Source organism: Rattus rattus, chromosome 16, assembly GCF_011064425.1.
Source record: "Rattus rattus isolate New Zealand chromosome 16, Rrattus_CSIRO_v1, whole genome shotgun sequence".
Classification (NCBI taxonomy): Eukaryota; Metazoa; Chordata; class Mammalia; order Rodentia; family Muridae; genus Rattus; species Rattus rattus.
Window position 1 is genome coordinate 6,642,002 of NC_046169.1, and position 16,078 is coordinate 6,658,079.

The window sequence follows — 16,078 nt, forward strand, 5'->3', positions numbered from 1 at the left end:
TCCGTCCTAGGTTGTGTAATAAAGCAAACTGATCATGTTATGAGACGTAAGGCAGTAAGGGAACATGTCTCCGTGGTCTCTGTTTCGGTTTCCTCATCTAGGTTCCTGTCCTGCTTGCTTTCTTGCCTTGGTGTCCCTCGGTTATAAACTGCAGTTGAGACACACAAGCCAACTAAACCCTTTCCACCCTACGGTGCTTTTGGTCATGGTGTTTATCTCAGCAATGAAAAAACAAACTGAGACTTAATGGGCAAAGACCTTGAGTGGAGACCGAGCTGGGATACCAGTGTGGCTGGGGCGGCACAGGGCAGGTGGGGAGGGGGCTCTGAAGCAATGGTCTCAGTCAGGGGTGAGTAAGGCAGGCTTGAGGGTACAAGAAGGAGGTAGGTTGGGTTTAATAAAGGGACTACTGAACTGCACCAACATTTCTTCTTTGTTGTCTTTAAGACATAGTTTCTCTATGTAGCCCTGGCTGTCCCGGAACTTTCTCTATAGACCAGGCTGACCTTGAACTCATAAAGATCTGCCTCCCCTCCCCTCTCGCTGCTGCTCCCCACTGCCGCCGCCGCCGCCGCCGCCGCCACCACCACCACCACCACCACCTGTGAGTCAATGTTTCTAAACCCCACTGCTTTCTAAAAGCAAGGGCCTGGTGAGGAGATTTCCCATATGCAGGACGGAGATCCACTGTTCTGCCCTCCTGCCTGGCAGTTAGTCCGTCTGCCACCCCTGTTCTGTAGTGGGCAGTGTGGAATTTCTCCTGGGACTAGGAGGTTCCCTAATTCGTACCTTACCTGCTTGCCTATCACTGGCTCCTTCCGCTTCTCTGCCCAACACTGGCAATGCCAGGGGCTCCAACCCAGAACTCCAGGACCACCTGTAAAACCCAGTGAGACTGAGATAGGCAGAGACCTAGAAAAGTCTACAGAAAGTTTTATATTTATATGTGTGTATATATATTACATATAATATGCAAACATGTATAACACATGTACAATATACATGTAATATACAAACATGTATAATATATAATATATGCACACATATGTCGTATGTGTATATATACATACATAACTTTATTTTTATGGACATTGTGTTTTGCCTGCATGTATGTCTGTGTGAGGGTGTCAGGAGCCCTGGGAGCTGGAGTTACAGACGGGTGTGAGCTGCCATGTGGGTGCTGGGATTTGAACTCGGGTTCTCTGGAGGAGGAGCCAGTGCACCCTAAACCACTGAGCCATCTCTCCAGCCCCCAAAAGTTGCACCGATTCCTAGCCAAGCCGATGCCACTTCTGACGCTCCATTCAAACACCAATACGGCATGGCCCCAAGACTGAGCACCAAGCCCTATTCAGCAAGTGTTCAACCTGACAAGGATTCAAACAACCATTCCAAAACACAGGGGAGACCAGACAGCCACACCTAGAAACACTACTCATGACCTAAATCCAGATGCCCAGGTACAGTCACAAAGCCCCAAGCAATATGAGTGACCAAGATGATGTGTCTCCTCCAGAAACAAGGCCTCTCCCTGAAGTGTTCTTTAAGATAAGCAATGTCGCTAACGCACGGGACAAAGTGTTTCCAAACAGCAGCTGTAAACATGTTCAAGGAACTCATGTGAGCCAAGGCCTGAGTGAGAAGGCCCACGCCACACAACATCGCATCTCTCTTCTCGGAGCCTGTGACGCCCTTTCCCAATGGCTACCGTCTAAAACAAACGAATCACAAAACTTTTCATGTTGACCCTCTGTTGCCCTGGAGTTTGGGTTCTAGTAAGGTGTGACATGGGCCTGTCTTCTACAATGGAGTCAGAGCTGGATGAGGTCGGGTGTGTAGCTGTCTTTCAGAGATGGGGTTGGTAGTGAGAGAAGAGCCCAGGGTTGGGGGATGAGGGTCCTCAAAAGGCCCAGCCAAGGCCTGAGAGGAATTTCCCACAAGGCAAAGGGACAAGTGGGGACAGATGTCCTCATGGAGGTAGAGATGGGGAGGGAGAGACTAAGCTGCTTTCCAGTTAGTGATTCCAGTGTCCCCATGGTCTTGTTACTCTTCAACTTAATCTTTTTTTTTTAAAAGATTTATTTATTCATTTATTATATATAAGTACACTGTAGCTGTGTTCAGACACACCAGAAGAGAGCATCAGACCTCATTACAGATGGTTGTGAGCCACCATGTGGTTGCTGGGATTTGAACTACGGACCTCTGGAAGAACGGTCAGTGCTCTTAGCTGCTGAGCCAATTCTCTAGCCCTTCAACTTAATCTTAATCTCTCTCTGTTTCTCTCTCTCTCTCTCTCTCTCTCTCTCTCTCTCTCTCTCTCTCTCTCTCTCTCTGTGTGTGTGTGTGTGTGTGTGTGTGTGTGTGTGTGCCATGATTCCTCGTGGGCCTCAGGAGATACCCACTCCTACACACTTACCTCTCTGTCAGCTGTGTCCCCTCCTGAATGTGTCAGCCTCCTGTTGCCTTCTGGGTATTCGCCAATCTCAGTGCCCCTCCTTTCCAACTCAGGTCACCTGGGTTCAGGAAAGGCTTCCTCCAGCAGAGCTCTTGGATCTGTCTGCTGCACAGCTGTCCCTCAGGCATGGCATTCACCTGACCTGTGGGTTCTCTCTTGCTTCTTGCTGCATCCATCCTGAAGGCTTCGGGCTATGCCTGGTGGGCTTAGAAATATTTGAGGGATGTGTTAGAGCTGGAGACTGTGGTCTTCAGCCTTGTAAACCACGGATGGATGTTTCCTATGCTATATTCCAGCCCCTTAGGATTCTCTCCTCTTCTTGGTTCCTGTTACCACCCTTTCTGCCGACAAGACTCTGAAAATGCCAGTCTCTGCCAGTTGCCAGCTCTTCCCTAGGCCAACCCTAATGGGTATCTTTGCAATAACCATTTTGGGGGAACTGGGGCATTCTCTCCTGGAGGATGGAGAGATGTTCACACCATTTATGAGGCTCTAGGTCAGTGGTCCTCAACCTGTCTAATGCTACAATCCTTTAATACAGTTCCTGCTGTGGTGATCTCTAACCATAAATTTATTGTTGCTACTACAGATCTACAATTTTTCTACTGTTGTGAATCACAACTTAAAAGATTATTATTATTTTTTTTTTGAGACAGAAGTATGTCAAGGGGGTCGAAACCCAAGGTCGAGAACCGATGTTCTGGAAGCTCTGAAGTTTACAAGATTCACAAGGCTCTTCTTCCTCAAGATTATACAGAGGAGAAGTAACAATTGTTGCAAAGAGTGGGTGCTCCAGCTGCCCCAGAACCTGAAATTTATTCAGGGGGTTTCAGGGATATACCCCACTGGAGTCCTTACTCATGCTGGCTGGGATTTTCAGTGATGCCGTTCCTTTTTGAGTCACTAGACTCCTGTGAGAAGCTTCTCCTCCATGTTCCTGTGAGGGATCCCCGAAACTTCACCTCTTCTTCACTGCGTTACCGTGAGAGATGCCAAAACCAAAACCAAAACCAACCCCTTACTGGTTCATTGAGCTACATGGAGGTGGATTTCGATCTGTCAACAACGCCCCCTATCGAAGGTGCAGAGGAATTGTTCATGTCTCCTCAGAAAAAGTCACACGCAGCGTCCTCAACACAGCATGGCCCAGGTAGTGCCATCTTTCCCCTTTATGATCTCTGCCTTCCCAGGTGTCTCCGTTTCAGATGGGCGGACCATAAATGGCAACCCAGGCCAAGGCTTTCCTACTCACCCAAGTCTCTGCTCCTATCCGACACACCCCAGCACAGCGGTGGGGGCTTTACCCTCTCTGTGTTTGGCACAGCGCTCTGTGCTTTTGTAACTCCTCCCTGGTCCAGCTGCCAGCAGCTTGGCCCTGCACTGCAGCCAACATGCTCCCCTAGGCCTCTTTCCCCAAACTCTGTTCCCCCAGCATCCTGGATGAGCCTTTAAAAACACATATCAGATGCTCTTGCTTCTGTTAAGAATTAGGCAACAATACATTTTTATCCTAACAGTTTTATCCTCGAAATCTACAGCCAGGCATGGTGGCACCCAAAATCTGGAGTCCCAGCTATGGGTGAGAGGTTGACTTGTGCCCAGGAGATCTTATTTCTCATGGTTACTTTTTATGTTGATTTACGTGTGTGTGTGTGTGTGTGTGTGTGTGTGTGTGTGTGAGTGTGTCCCCGTGTCTGCTGGGGACCCCAGAGACTGGAAGAGCATATGGGATGCCTTAGGGCTGGAGTTACAAGTGTGTGTGAGCCACCTGATGTGGGAGCTGGAGCCAAATCCATGCCCTCTGGAAGGTCTCTCTGTCCCTCTGTCTCTCTCTCTGTCTCCCCTCTCTCTCTCTCTCTCTCTCTCTCTCTCTCTCTCTCTCTCTCTCTTTCTCTCTCTCTCTCTCTGTGTGTGTGTGTATGTGTGTCTCTCTCTCTGTCTCTGTCCCTCTCTCTGTGTCTCTGTCTCTGTCTCTGTGTGTCTGTGTCTGTCTGTCTCTCTCTGTCTCTGTCTCTGTCTCTCTCTCTGTGTGTGTGTGTGTGTCTCTCTGTCTCTCTCTCTGTGTCTCTCTCTCTCCGTCTCTCTCTCTCTCTCTGTCTCTCTCTCTGTCTCTCTCTCTCTCTCTCTCTCTCTCTCTCTCTCTCTCTCTCTCTCTGTCTCTCTCTGTCTCTCCCTGTCTCTCTCTCTCTGTCTCTCTCTGTCTCTGGCTCTGTCTCTCTCTCTCTGTGTCTCTCTGTCTCTCTCTCTGTGTCTCTCTCTCTGTCTCTCTCTCTGTCTGTCTCTGTCTCTCTCTCTCTCTGTCTCTCTCTCTCTCTCGTCTTACAATGTAGATCTGGCTGTCCTGAAACTGTGTAAAACCCAGGCCAGCCTTGAACTCACAGCGATCTGCCTGCCTCTGCCTCCTGAGTGCTAGGATTAAAGTGTGAGCTAAGCCACTACACTGGGGCTCCATCCTTTCCCTTCCCCTGAAACATCTTACCTGACTGCTGTCTGCTTCTCCACTCCCAGCCAGGGTGTCTCTTTACCCCTCACGTCATGTCAATCTAGCCTCTTCCCTCTATGCGGTACGGTTGAACTCTTTCTCTGCTTCAAGACCTTTGCATGTGCTGAACTCCCTGTGTGAACACACTTTCCAGCTCTCCAGTTCGTATCTTCATAATTCTCATTCCAACTGGGTATGTCTTCTCCAAGATTTTTCCGATTACTATACTAGAAATGGCTACTCTTCAGGCTGGGAAAATGGCCCAGCAGTTAAAGTAGTTGCTACATAAACAAAAAGAACAATATTCAGTTTCCAAGAACCCAGGTAGAGTGCAAGTGATGTGTATGCGCGCGTGTGTGTGCAATCATGTGTGTGTGTGTGTGTGCGTGTGTGTGTGTGTGTGTGTGTGTGTGTGTGTGTGTGATAGCTCACTTGAATTCTGGCCTCAGAAGGCAGAGACAGAGGATCTCTAAAGTACGCTGACTAGTGAGATTAGCTGCCAGCAAGCTCTGGGTTGAATGCGAGACCCTGCCACAGAGAATAATATTGGAAGAACAATAGGGAAAGATTCCTGGTGTCGATGTCGGGCCTCCACATGCACATGTGCACACGTGCTCACACACCTGCAAACACATGCACAGAAACACTCGTGCAAACCCTCACAGCATGTACACATGCTTGTGAAAAGGAGAAAAAAAAAACCTAATGGTTCTTCCTCAGTTCTTAGCTCTTTCTTTCTTTTTTTTTTTTTTTTTTCCCGGAGGTGGGGACCGAACCCAGGGCCTTGCACTTGCTAGGCAAGCGCTCTACCACTGAGCTAAATCCCCAACCCCTACTTAGCTCTTTCTTGAAAGTTCCCGTTTTCTATCTCCCTCTCAGACCTCACAGCCCTTGGCCATTCACATGTTTGGTTGATATGAAAGCGGTTAGCTTATGTGATGGTTTGTATATGCTCAGCCCAGGGAGTGGCACTATTAGGAGGTGTAGCCTTGTTGGAGTAGGTGTGTTACTGTGGGCGTGGGCTTTAAGACCGCCTAGCTGCCTGGAAGTCAGTCTTCTGTTAGCAGCCTTCAGATGAAGATGTAGAACTCTCAGCTCCTCCTGCACCATGCCCGCCTGGATGCTGCCATGCTTCTGCCTTGATGATGATAGACTGAACCTCTGAACCTGTAATTAAATGTTATCCTTATAAGACTTGCCTTGGTCATGGTGCCTGTTCACAGCAGTAAAACCCCAAGTAAGACAACTTGCCTCCTGTTCACTGTGGTATCCTGGGAGCCGCTGGTCTACTGACTCAGAGGAACTTAGTTGGCTGTGTAGGCAAATGGCGATAGATGAGAAAGTTTAAGTTTGGGCACCGTGGAATGGGCAAGCACTAGGTTCAATTCCCAGCCAGGCTTGGCTCCAGCATCTGACTGACCACCCTCACCCTCACTCCCATTTGCCCCTTAGGTTCTGCTGTGCTCTCTGTAGTTCTTCCTCCTGTGAGGAGAGTTCCCCCTGCCCACAGGCTTATGTGTATAGGGTTTTACCCTCATGCCTGTTTGTGCATTGAAGCAGTTCCTGTGGAGGCCAGAAGAGAGCGTCAGATCTCCTGGGACTGGTGTTAGAGACGGTTGTGAGCGTCTTGTGAGTGATGGAAATTGAACCTGAGTCTTCTAACGAGCATCCAGGGTGTCTTAGCCTTGAGCCATCTCAAGTCCTTTATACAAGCCGAACACCCATCACTTCTGTCCCCACCTCTCCCCATCTCTTTTTGCACAACTATATAATTTATTTTTATTTTTATGTGCATTGGTGTTTTGCCTGCATGTGTATCTTTGTGAGGATGCCAGATTTTTTGGAACCGGGGTTATAGACAAGGTGAGCTACAATATAGGTGCTTGGAATTGAACCCTGGTCCTCTGGAAGAGTACCCAGTACTCTTAACCACTGAGCCATCTCTCCAGTCCCCTCTCTTTTTAAAAATTCACTTTACATCCAATCAAAGCCTTCCTCCCTCCTCACCTCCCAGTTCTACCCTCATTCCCCCCTCCCCTCCCCCACCCTCCAAGAACGTGAAACACCATGGGTACCAACCTACCCTTGGCACATCAAGTCTCAGAAAGACTAAATGCATCCTCTCTCACTGAGGCCCAGACAAGGCAGACCAGTTAGGGGAAGGGGACCCAAAGGCAGGCAACAGAGCCAGAGACAGCCCCAGCTCCAATCGTTAGGGGACCCAAATGAAGACCAAGCTGCATATCTGCTACATATGCGTTGGGGGTGTGGGTGGGGTAGGGGGTTAGGTCCAGCCCCTGCATGCTCTTTGGTTATTGGTTCAGTCTCTGTGAGCCCCCATGGGCCCAGATTAGTTGACTCTGTAGGTCTTCTTGTGGTGTCCTTGACCCCTCTGGCTCTCTTAGTCCTTCCCCCCACTCTTTCTGATCTTTCGCTGATTTCTTCCACCCTCTGTCATGATTCTGGGAAGTCTTTCACTTCCTGCCTGTTGTAAGCTTGTAACCCAGGTTAGACTTTCTCCCTGTACCCTGATGGATAAACTACTTGTGCTTGAACAGTGTTCATTGGGTAAGCAAATGCATAGCAGGGAGGAGAAGGCCAGAGTGGCCACAGCTCGCCAGAAAGGCACCAGGAGCCGAATGGCTGTCAGTGATCCCTTCTCTCTGCTTGGTTGGGGCATGCCCGGGAAATTTGGAACACGATGTAGCTACTGCCCCAAGATGGCTTTGGTGCTGTCTTCTGATGCCAAGGTAGGATCAGGAGGATCCCTATGTCTGGCAGAGGAAGCGTTGACCACAGGCTTCTACAGAGAGCTGACGCCATATGTACTGGTGTGCCGACCAATGGCAGCTGCCGCCGCAGGCTGGGGGCGTGTCTCATAGTTCTGAGGACTGCATGGCCGCACTAGGGGAGCTGATACTTCTGATTTTTCCAAGGCTTTTCTTCCTCCTTGACACGTAGATGGCTAATGTTCTTGCTGTGTCTTCTGCAGGTACCCTGCAGTGTACCCTTCCAGGTGTGTTCTAATCCCCTCTTCTCACAAGAACTTGGCTCAGCCCGCACACTCAAGCTAGACAAAAATCCTAACAAGGGGAGGGAAGTTGGGCTCAAAGTCCTTCCTAGCTGAGATGCTATTGACAATTAATATCTATCTACTCGAAGAGGGACAGTATGATTTCTTTAAGGATGCGACACCAGTTGTAGTGACTACGCTCCAGGGTTTGGTCCCCAAGAGGAGGAGGAGGAAGGAAAGGAAGAGGAAGAAGAGGACGAGGAGGAAGAAAGGAAGTTGAGTAGGTAGGGAAGTAGGGGTGAATCCTAGAGTTGAAGGAGGGATAAATACGAACCAAAATACACTGTATAAGATTCTCAAATATTATTTTAAAATAGTTTTTTTGTTTTGTTTGTTTTTGGGTTTTTTTTTTTTTTTTTTGGAGCTGAGGACTGAACCCAGGGCCTTGTGCTTGCTAGGCAAGCGCTCTACCACTGAGCTAAATCCCCAACCCCAAAATAGTTTTTTTTTTTTTAAATCGAGTTAGCTCAGGGCACCCTAACATCTACTTTCACATGGTTGTGCCTTCGGAAGGTTCCATTCCAAGGCAGTCACATCCTGAGTATCAGCTTCAACATGAGAGCAAGCTTCTACATATGTCCTTGAAAAGTCCGACCCAACAGCAAGGTTTGATAAAAGTGGACTGTTTATTTTCATGGTCTGTTCATTTCTCTTTCTTTTTCTTTTCTTCTTCTTCCTTTCTTTTGGGGGGTGGGGCGGGGTGAGGCTTGTTTTGTATTTGTGACAGGGTCTTTCCTGCAACCCCATATGTAGACCAGGTTGTCCTCAAACTCCCAGAGATCTATCTACCTGCTTCTGCCTCTAAAGCCTGGCACCACCATAGCCAGCACGATTTTTTTTTAAAATAAGAACGTGAAAAACATTTTCATCTTTATAACCAAACCTTTTTGTCCAAAAGTAGCACTGTGGAGCTGGGAGTCCTTCCAGTATGCCTTTCCCCTTCCTGGCTCCCATACGTCTGTGGTGGCGTAGAGACCATGAGCAATGTCTTGCGAAGTCACTTCCTATGGCTGATACCTCTGGGATAACAGGTGGGTCCTCCCACAGCTCAGGTACCTTTTTACTGGTTTTGACCGGGCCACAAGGGGATACGTTAAATGGGTGATGCCATTTTCGTCAAAGAAATCTTCAGGGATGGGTTCAAGTACAAAAAGTTCTTCAGGACAGCTTGCAGGAGGGCTGGAGAGATGGCTATGTGGTTAAGAGCACTGACTGCTCTTTTTCTTTTTTTTTTTTTTTCGGAGCTGGGGACCAAACCCAGGGCCTTGCCCTTGCTAGGCAAGTGCTCTACCACTGAGCTAAATCCCCAACCCCGACTGCTCTTTTTAAAGACCTGGGTTGAGGTCTAAGCACCCATATGGTTCCTCACAACTGTCTGTGACTCCAGCTCCAGGGACTGGACGCCCTCTACTGGCCCCCACAGGTACTGCACTCGTGGTGCACAGACACACACACACACACACACACACACACACACAGGCAAAACACCCATGCACATAAAAATAAAAACAATTTAAATGATTACTTTCTAAAAAAATAAAAGACAGCCTGTAGAACGGGAGAAAATATTTGCATTGATCTCTGGAATACACAAAGAACTAAAGGAATCAAATATGAAGACGTCAAAACCACAATAAGTTTGTTGATAAAATGAGCAAAGCGTTCTAAAGTACAAAGGACCAATACACATATGAGAAAAGGTTCGACCTCCTTAGCCATCAGAAAGGCAGTTAATATAAAAGCAAATAGCAAAACTTGTTGAGACACAAAACCAGTCCACCCACTACAGAAATCAGCATAGAGTTTCATTACACACACGCGCACACACACACACACACACACACACACACACACACACACACACGGACATGCATACACACACATGCACACAAGATTTACTAAAGCTGGAGAGATAGATCAGTGGTTGAAGCACTGGCTGTTCTTGCCAGAGAGAGCCCAGGTTCAATCCTTAACACTGTGTGATAGATCAAAACCATCTGTAGCTCCAGTTCCAAGGGATCTGGGACATTCTTCTGACCTCCATGGGCACTTAGTCACTTCAGGGATATATACATTTAAGCAAAACATTCATACATATAAGATTAAAAGCAAAAAAATATAAGAACTCTAATAAAATAGATTTTCCTTATGATCCAACCATTCCATTCCTGGGCACTAACATGGCGCCTAACGCACCACAAAGGCGCATGCGCATACATCAGTGTTCCCTGCAGAACTTTCCCTGATACCTTACTTGTAGAACCAGCCTAGGCATCCAGCAGCAGGGGAATGGCTGAAGAAAACAGCTCATATTACACAGTGGAATTTTTTTTCAGCCACATATAAGCAACTAAATTGCTTAAAATCCAGTTGCTTTTTTTTTTTTTTTTTTTTGATTCTTTTTTTTTTTTTCGGAGCTGGGGACCGAACCCGGGCCCTTGCGCTTCCTAGGTAAGCGCTCTACCACTGAGCTAAATCCCCAGCCCCAATCCAGTTGCTTTTAAGAAGCTGGATACCACTGAGAAAATCATAGTAAGCAAATTAAGGCAGTGTCGAAAAGATAAATACCATATATTTTCTGTCATTTTTGGTTCCTAGCACTTAGATAGGCAGAGGTGAGACTGATGGGCAGCGGTCTCCAGGGCCATATGCACACAGGACAGATACATACTACTCTCTGGGAATGCCTTTCTGTGTAGCACACTTCTGTGCACAATGCATATACACAATCAAAATGAATAAAGCAAAACGTGAGAGGTGGACGTAGCTCAGTGGGTAGGGCACCCACTTAGCATGCACGAAGCTCTCTGGGTTTGACTCCCAGCGCAGCACAAAACAGGCATGATGGCTCACACTTGAGATTCCAGCACCCAGGAAAATAGAGGCAGGAGGATCGGAAGTTCAAGGCCAGCCTAGGGTACAGGAGAACCTCTCTTGAACCAAACCGACCAAAGGGCTCTTAGAAAAGGAGAGTTTTGCCCAGCAGTGGTGGTACACTTCTTCAGTACCAACAGGAGCAGGTGCTTCAAGGCCATCCTGGTCTACAAAGTGAATTCCAGACAGCCAGGGCTACACCAAGAGAAACACTGTTTCAAAAGGAAAACAGGAAGAGGCCTGGTTGAGAATTTTAAACAGCATCAAATAAACGGGGCGTGGCGTATACCCTGTGACCCTAGCACTCAGGGGGTGATCAGAAGTTCAGGCTTACTCTCTCCACTGAATATTGAGTTCAAAGCCAGCCTGGGCTACAGGAGACTGTCTCAAAACAGCAAACAACAAAACAAAAAACCAAAACAACAACAAACAAACCGACATGCTTAGGCTGGGAGATGGGTAAGGTGTCTTTATAAAGTGCAGTGTCGGGGTTGGGGATTTAGCTCAGTGGTAGAGCGCTTGCCTAGGAAGCCCAAGGCCCTGGGTTCGGTCCCCAGCTCCCCAGCTCCGAAAAAAAGAACCAAAAAACAAAAAAAAGTGCAGTGTAGAGGTGATACTGAGGGGTCCTGATCCCTCAGCAGAACGAGGTGTGAGGAAGCTGCAGAGTCATTCTATACACAGGACAGGTGATGTGGTTTGGCTTTGAAGAGCCCTGGTTCCTGTTAAAGTGCTTCCTGACCAGTGGGTGGTGTTTTGGGGGCAGCTCTGCTGGTGGAAGGATTGAATGCCTTCCTACAGGTATGGAATCCTCAAAGGCTAGACCAAGCCTGGAGTTGTCTCCCGTCTCTGCTTATTCAGTCTGTGAGGACTGAAATCCTGAGCCAAAGAAGTCTTTCCTCCCTTAAGCTGTGTTTGGTTTTTTTTGTTTTGTTTTGTTTTTTGTTTTTTTGTTTTTGTTTTTGTTTTTGTTTGTTGTTGTTGTTGTTGTTATTCTTTTGGTTTTGTTGGTGGTGGTTTTTGTTTGTTTGTTTTTTGAGACAGGATTTCTCTGGTGCGGTCCAGGCTGTCCTTGAACTCACTCCACTACACCAGGCGGGCCTCGAACTCAAGAGATCTGCCTGCTTCTGCCTCCCGAGTGCTGGATTAAAGGCTTGCGCCAGCAGTGCCCAGCTCCTAAAGCTGTTTTTATTTATCATTGTGGTCAGCGAGATCCAAAAATACATAGAGGGATAAGAGTGGATACAGTAGGAAAGATAGGACCAGAGTTAAGTCTTGATGTCTTCCTCCAGGTACCGAGGACGTGAACTACTGGTGTCCTTCACAAGTGCCTTCAACAAGCCCCAGTCTTAGGGCTGGGAAAGGTTCAGCCTCTGTCTGGAGCACCATTGTATCTTGAGACAGGTGGCAGCATCTTGCCGGTCACCACGGTAAGCGTCCAGTCTGCTCAAATAAACACAGGTTAGAGGGGAACAGACGGGATAGAACCCCCGGTTTGGAGAATCAGTTCTGCGTGGGAAGTCCAGGAAGAAGGAGACCTTCCCGAAGCCGCTGAGGCCAGGCTGGGAGTGGAGGGCAGGGCATTTCCAGCAGCGCGAGAGCATTCGCAGAAGTGCGAAGGGCCAGCAAGGTCGTGACCATCCCACAGTGGGACGCAGAGCTGCTTCCCCTGGTCTTTTCCTAATTGTAGCCCACCCTCACTAGAGCCTCTGTTTGTGTTCCCTTCAGGCCCCCTGTACATTCCAAACCTAATTGGGCGTGCCTTAAAGGCCCACACAACCCTGTCAGCCATCCAAAGACAGAGTGGCTGGGAGCGCGGTATTAAGCTGTATTATCGAGTTCACAAATTCAACTTTCAGAGACCTAACCAAACAAGGGATTTGTAACAGTTTCAAACAGGGCAAGCCGGACTACATTTCCCATGACAATCAGCTTGTTTACCACCCCAAGGTACACTTGAACCGCTGTTGACACGCTCATTTGCATGCCAATACCCAGAATGCTTTTCTAGTCCTACAGGGCTAGGACTCTGCCAGTGAGCTAAAAGGTTTATTTACACATACAATACCTGACAGCTTCATTCTCTGAAGCATCTTTCACAGCTCCCAGATGCCTTAACTTGATGAAAGAATTTCAAACTGCTGTTTAAGTTAGCCCCCTTTTTTCTGAGCTAGAATTAAGGTAAATTATGCATGGCTAAATTAACATTTTAATTAAAAGATACTTGAGGGGAAGGGGGTTTCTGTTATTTAGCAAATGTCATATTAAGCTTGATACACTGGGCCAGGGTTATGAAGATGAATCATGTGGGCACAGAGAGCTTGGGGCATGCAGAGAACCAGGGCATTGGCTGGTCACCAGAGGGCCCTGAATTAAGTGATGCTATTATAACTGGAATTCTCTTGCACTGTGACCTGTGGGGTGGATTTACAGGGGCGCGTGCATGCGAACACACACACACACACACACACACACACACACACACATCTTGGTTTTCCAAGACAGGGTTTTCTCTGAGTAGCCCTGGAACTCACTCTGTAACACCAGGCTGTCCTCGAACCCAGTGATCTGCCTGGCTCTGTCTCCTGAGTGCTTGGATTAAAAGCTTGTGCCACCACTGCCCGGCCAGGATGGTGTTAACAGTAAGGGACACTGGACTGTGGGTGTGGCTCAGTGGTGAAGCACTTGCTTAGCACACACAAGACCGACATTGCAAAGATATCAGGCACTGTTGGCGTAGAAGGCAGAAACGCACAGGCTCCCCACATTTGCCAATGTTATGACTATAATACTCGAGAACCAGGGTGGAGCTCACGGCTACTGAGTTCTATAGAGTCTAAGGTCCTCCAGAGCTGCATAGAAAGACCTTGTCTCAAAACCTACCAAGACGAAACAGATGTGAACCGATGTCGTTGCCAATGGCTGGATTTCCATTGCTGTTCGTTTCGAGAGAAGATGGTTTTCTTGATATTTTGTTCCCAAAGACAGATCTGCAGATATTAGGTAAGAAATTCCGAATTGGGAGGCAGAGGCAGGCAGATCTCTATGAGTTCAAGGCCAGCCAGGGCAACGTAGTGGAACATTGTCTTAAAATGTAAAATAAAATATTTTTATGACTATAATATAATAAAAAGGAGAGAAGAAAGGGGGTTGCTATTCCTGTGCTCAACACAACTTTAGAAATTACTTGCTGCTTTATTACATTCTAAAAGTTTTGTTTTCTTTTGTTTTGAGACAGGGTCTTGGTGTGAAGCCCAGGCAAGCCTCGGAACCCACGGTCCTCTCGCTGGAGTTGCGTGCATAACCCATCCGACCCAGCAAGTGTTTGACTTATTAATTGATTGAGTTTGAATTTTTTGAGGCCAGATCTTACTATGTAGCCCAGGCTAGCCTTAAACTCTTCCGACCTGGAAATACAGGAACCACTGTTAATATTAGCTAATATTAATCACTAGCTAATATTATTTTATTTTTAAATTATTTTTGTAGCCACCAGCCTTAGCTTCCAGGTGGCCAAAAGGAAAGGCATGATGTCAAGGCCTCCTGAGCTTATGAAGTCGAATGTGTGACTCACAGAGTTACTCTTAATTTTTATTTTTAATTTTTTTTATTCTATAGTGGCAGAAATAGAGGCCAGGTCTTATCCACGATGCACCACTGATCACACCCATCCCTGGAAGCAGCATTTGATATCTTTGAGAACTCGGACCTGGAATGAGGCGGAGAGCCCTTCAGCCTCTGTGTCCCCCACACCCCATCTGTAGATCCTGCTTCTCACAGCTGTTAGGAAGATTCAGACTTGGACTGAGGGATGTTGCCGAGATGGCTCCTCTGGCCTTTAAGAGCACTGGCTGCTCTCTCAGAGGGCGTGGGTTCAGTTCCCAGCATCTGCATGGCAGCTCACAGCCGCCTGTAACTGCAGGTCCTGGGGGGATCTGTTGCCATTTTCAGCCTTCCCCAGGTACCAAGCATGTGCATAGCACATAGACATACAGAAATGCACACAGGAAAAACACACATACACATAAAATAATTTTAGAAAATGAAAAGATCTGGGAATGCCAAGGAAGCTGCCACTGCCCCTCTCAAGTGTTTGGGTCTCAGGGACTCTGACATTTTGAAAAGTGTCCAAAACTCTAAACCCTTTCAACACTGACATTTATGTTTGCTTTAGAAGCGAAACCACCCCTGTAATCTCAGCACTGGGGAGACAGAAGCAGGAGGGTAAAGAGTCTGAGGCTACTCTGGGCTCCATAGCAAAACCCCAAGGAAAACCAAGTAGAAAAGCCCCCACAGTAAAAGTATTAAAAGTATTTATTATTTAGTGTATCATTGTTTATTGTGTGGAGGAACACACATGTCCTAGTGACAATGTGAAAGTCAGAGGACAACGGAATGAAAACGGATACAGCATGGATGGCCACTCAGGAGGGCACAGCCTGAGGATGGTCACACACATCTCAGGACACCAATCACTGCTGCTCTCAGACAGCGGAGGGTGTGACAAGGAGGGTGTGATAAGCTAGTCCTGCTCTAACTTATGGCCTTCAGATGAGGACTCCTAAATTGTCACCTCTGCCTAGATGCCTGAAGGAGCCTTGGACAGAGAACTAACTACATGTGGATGGACCTGGACTCCATTTTTGGCACCAAGTCTATGACTTATCCATTGGTCAGGACACGACTCAGTTCCAGGAGAAGACTGGTGCTTTCTGTAGCCTACACACCAGCCTGAGTAGACTCTAAATGAGTTGATCGTTAGGCAGGTTGCTGCGTTACTCCCAGTTCTTCCTAGCAGGCCATGGAAGCCAGTTCTGGCTAGTTAAGTAGAAAAGGAAATGAGCTGGGTGGTGCTGGTGCAGAATCTAATCCCAGCACTCAGGAGGCAGAGACAGGGAGATCTCTGAGGCCAGCCTGGTCTACAGAACAAGTTCCAGGACAGCCAGGGCTAGTGACCCAGAGAAAGCCTGTCTCAAAAGCCCAACAATTAAAAGAAAAAGAAAGAAGGGAAGGAAAGGAGATTATGTGATAGTCGATGGAAAAGCTGGCAAAAGATGGCTTAGACCCTGCCCTTAGAGGTACCAGTGCAGCTGCTGTGTCACACGTGTGGCCATAGGTGGCAGAAAGAAGAGAGGCTGTGTCTACACTCAGTGCTCTGACCTGTGAACATCTGAATGATTAGTAGCCTAACACT

At 47.6% G+C, this 16,078-nt stretch overlaps 1 non-coding gene across 1 annotated transcript; it reads left to right on the forward strand.

Moving 5' to 3' along the window:
- Positions 1-15,949: 15,949 nt before the first annotated feature.
- Positions 15,950-16,078, forward strand: LOC116886005. The gene has a single exon (XR_004386077.1). It is a non-coding gene; the product is annotated as a small nucleolar RNA SNORA17 (small nucleolar RNA).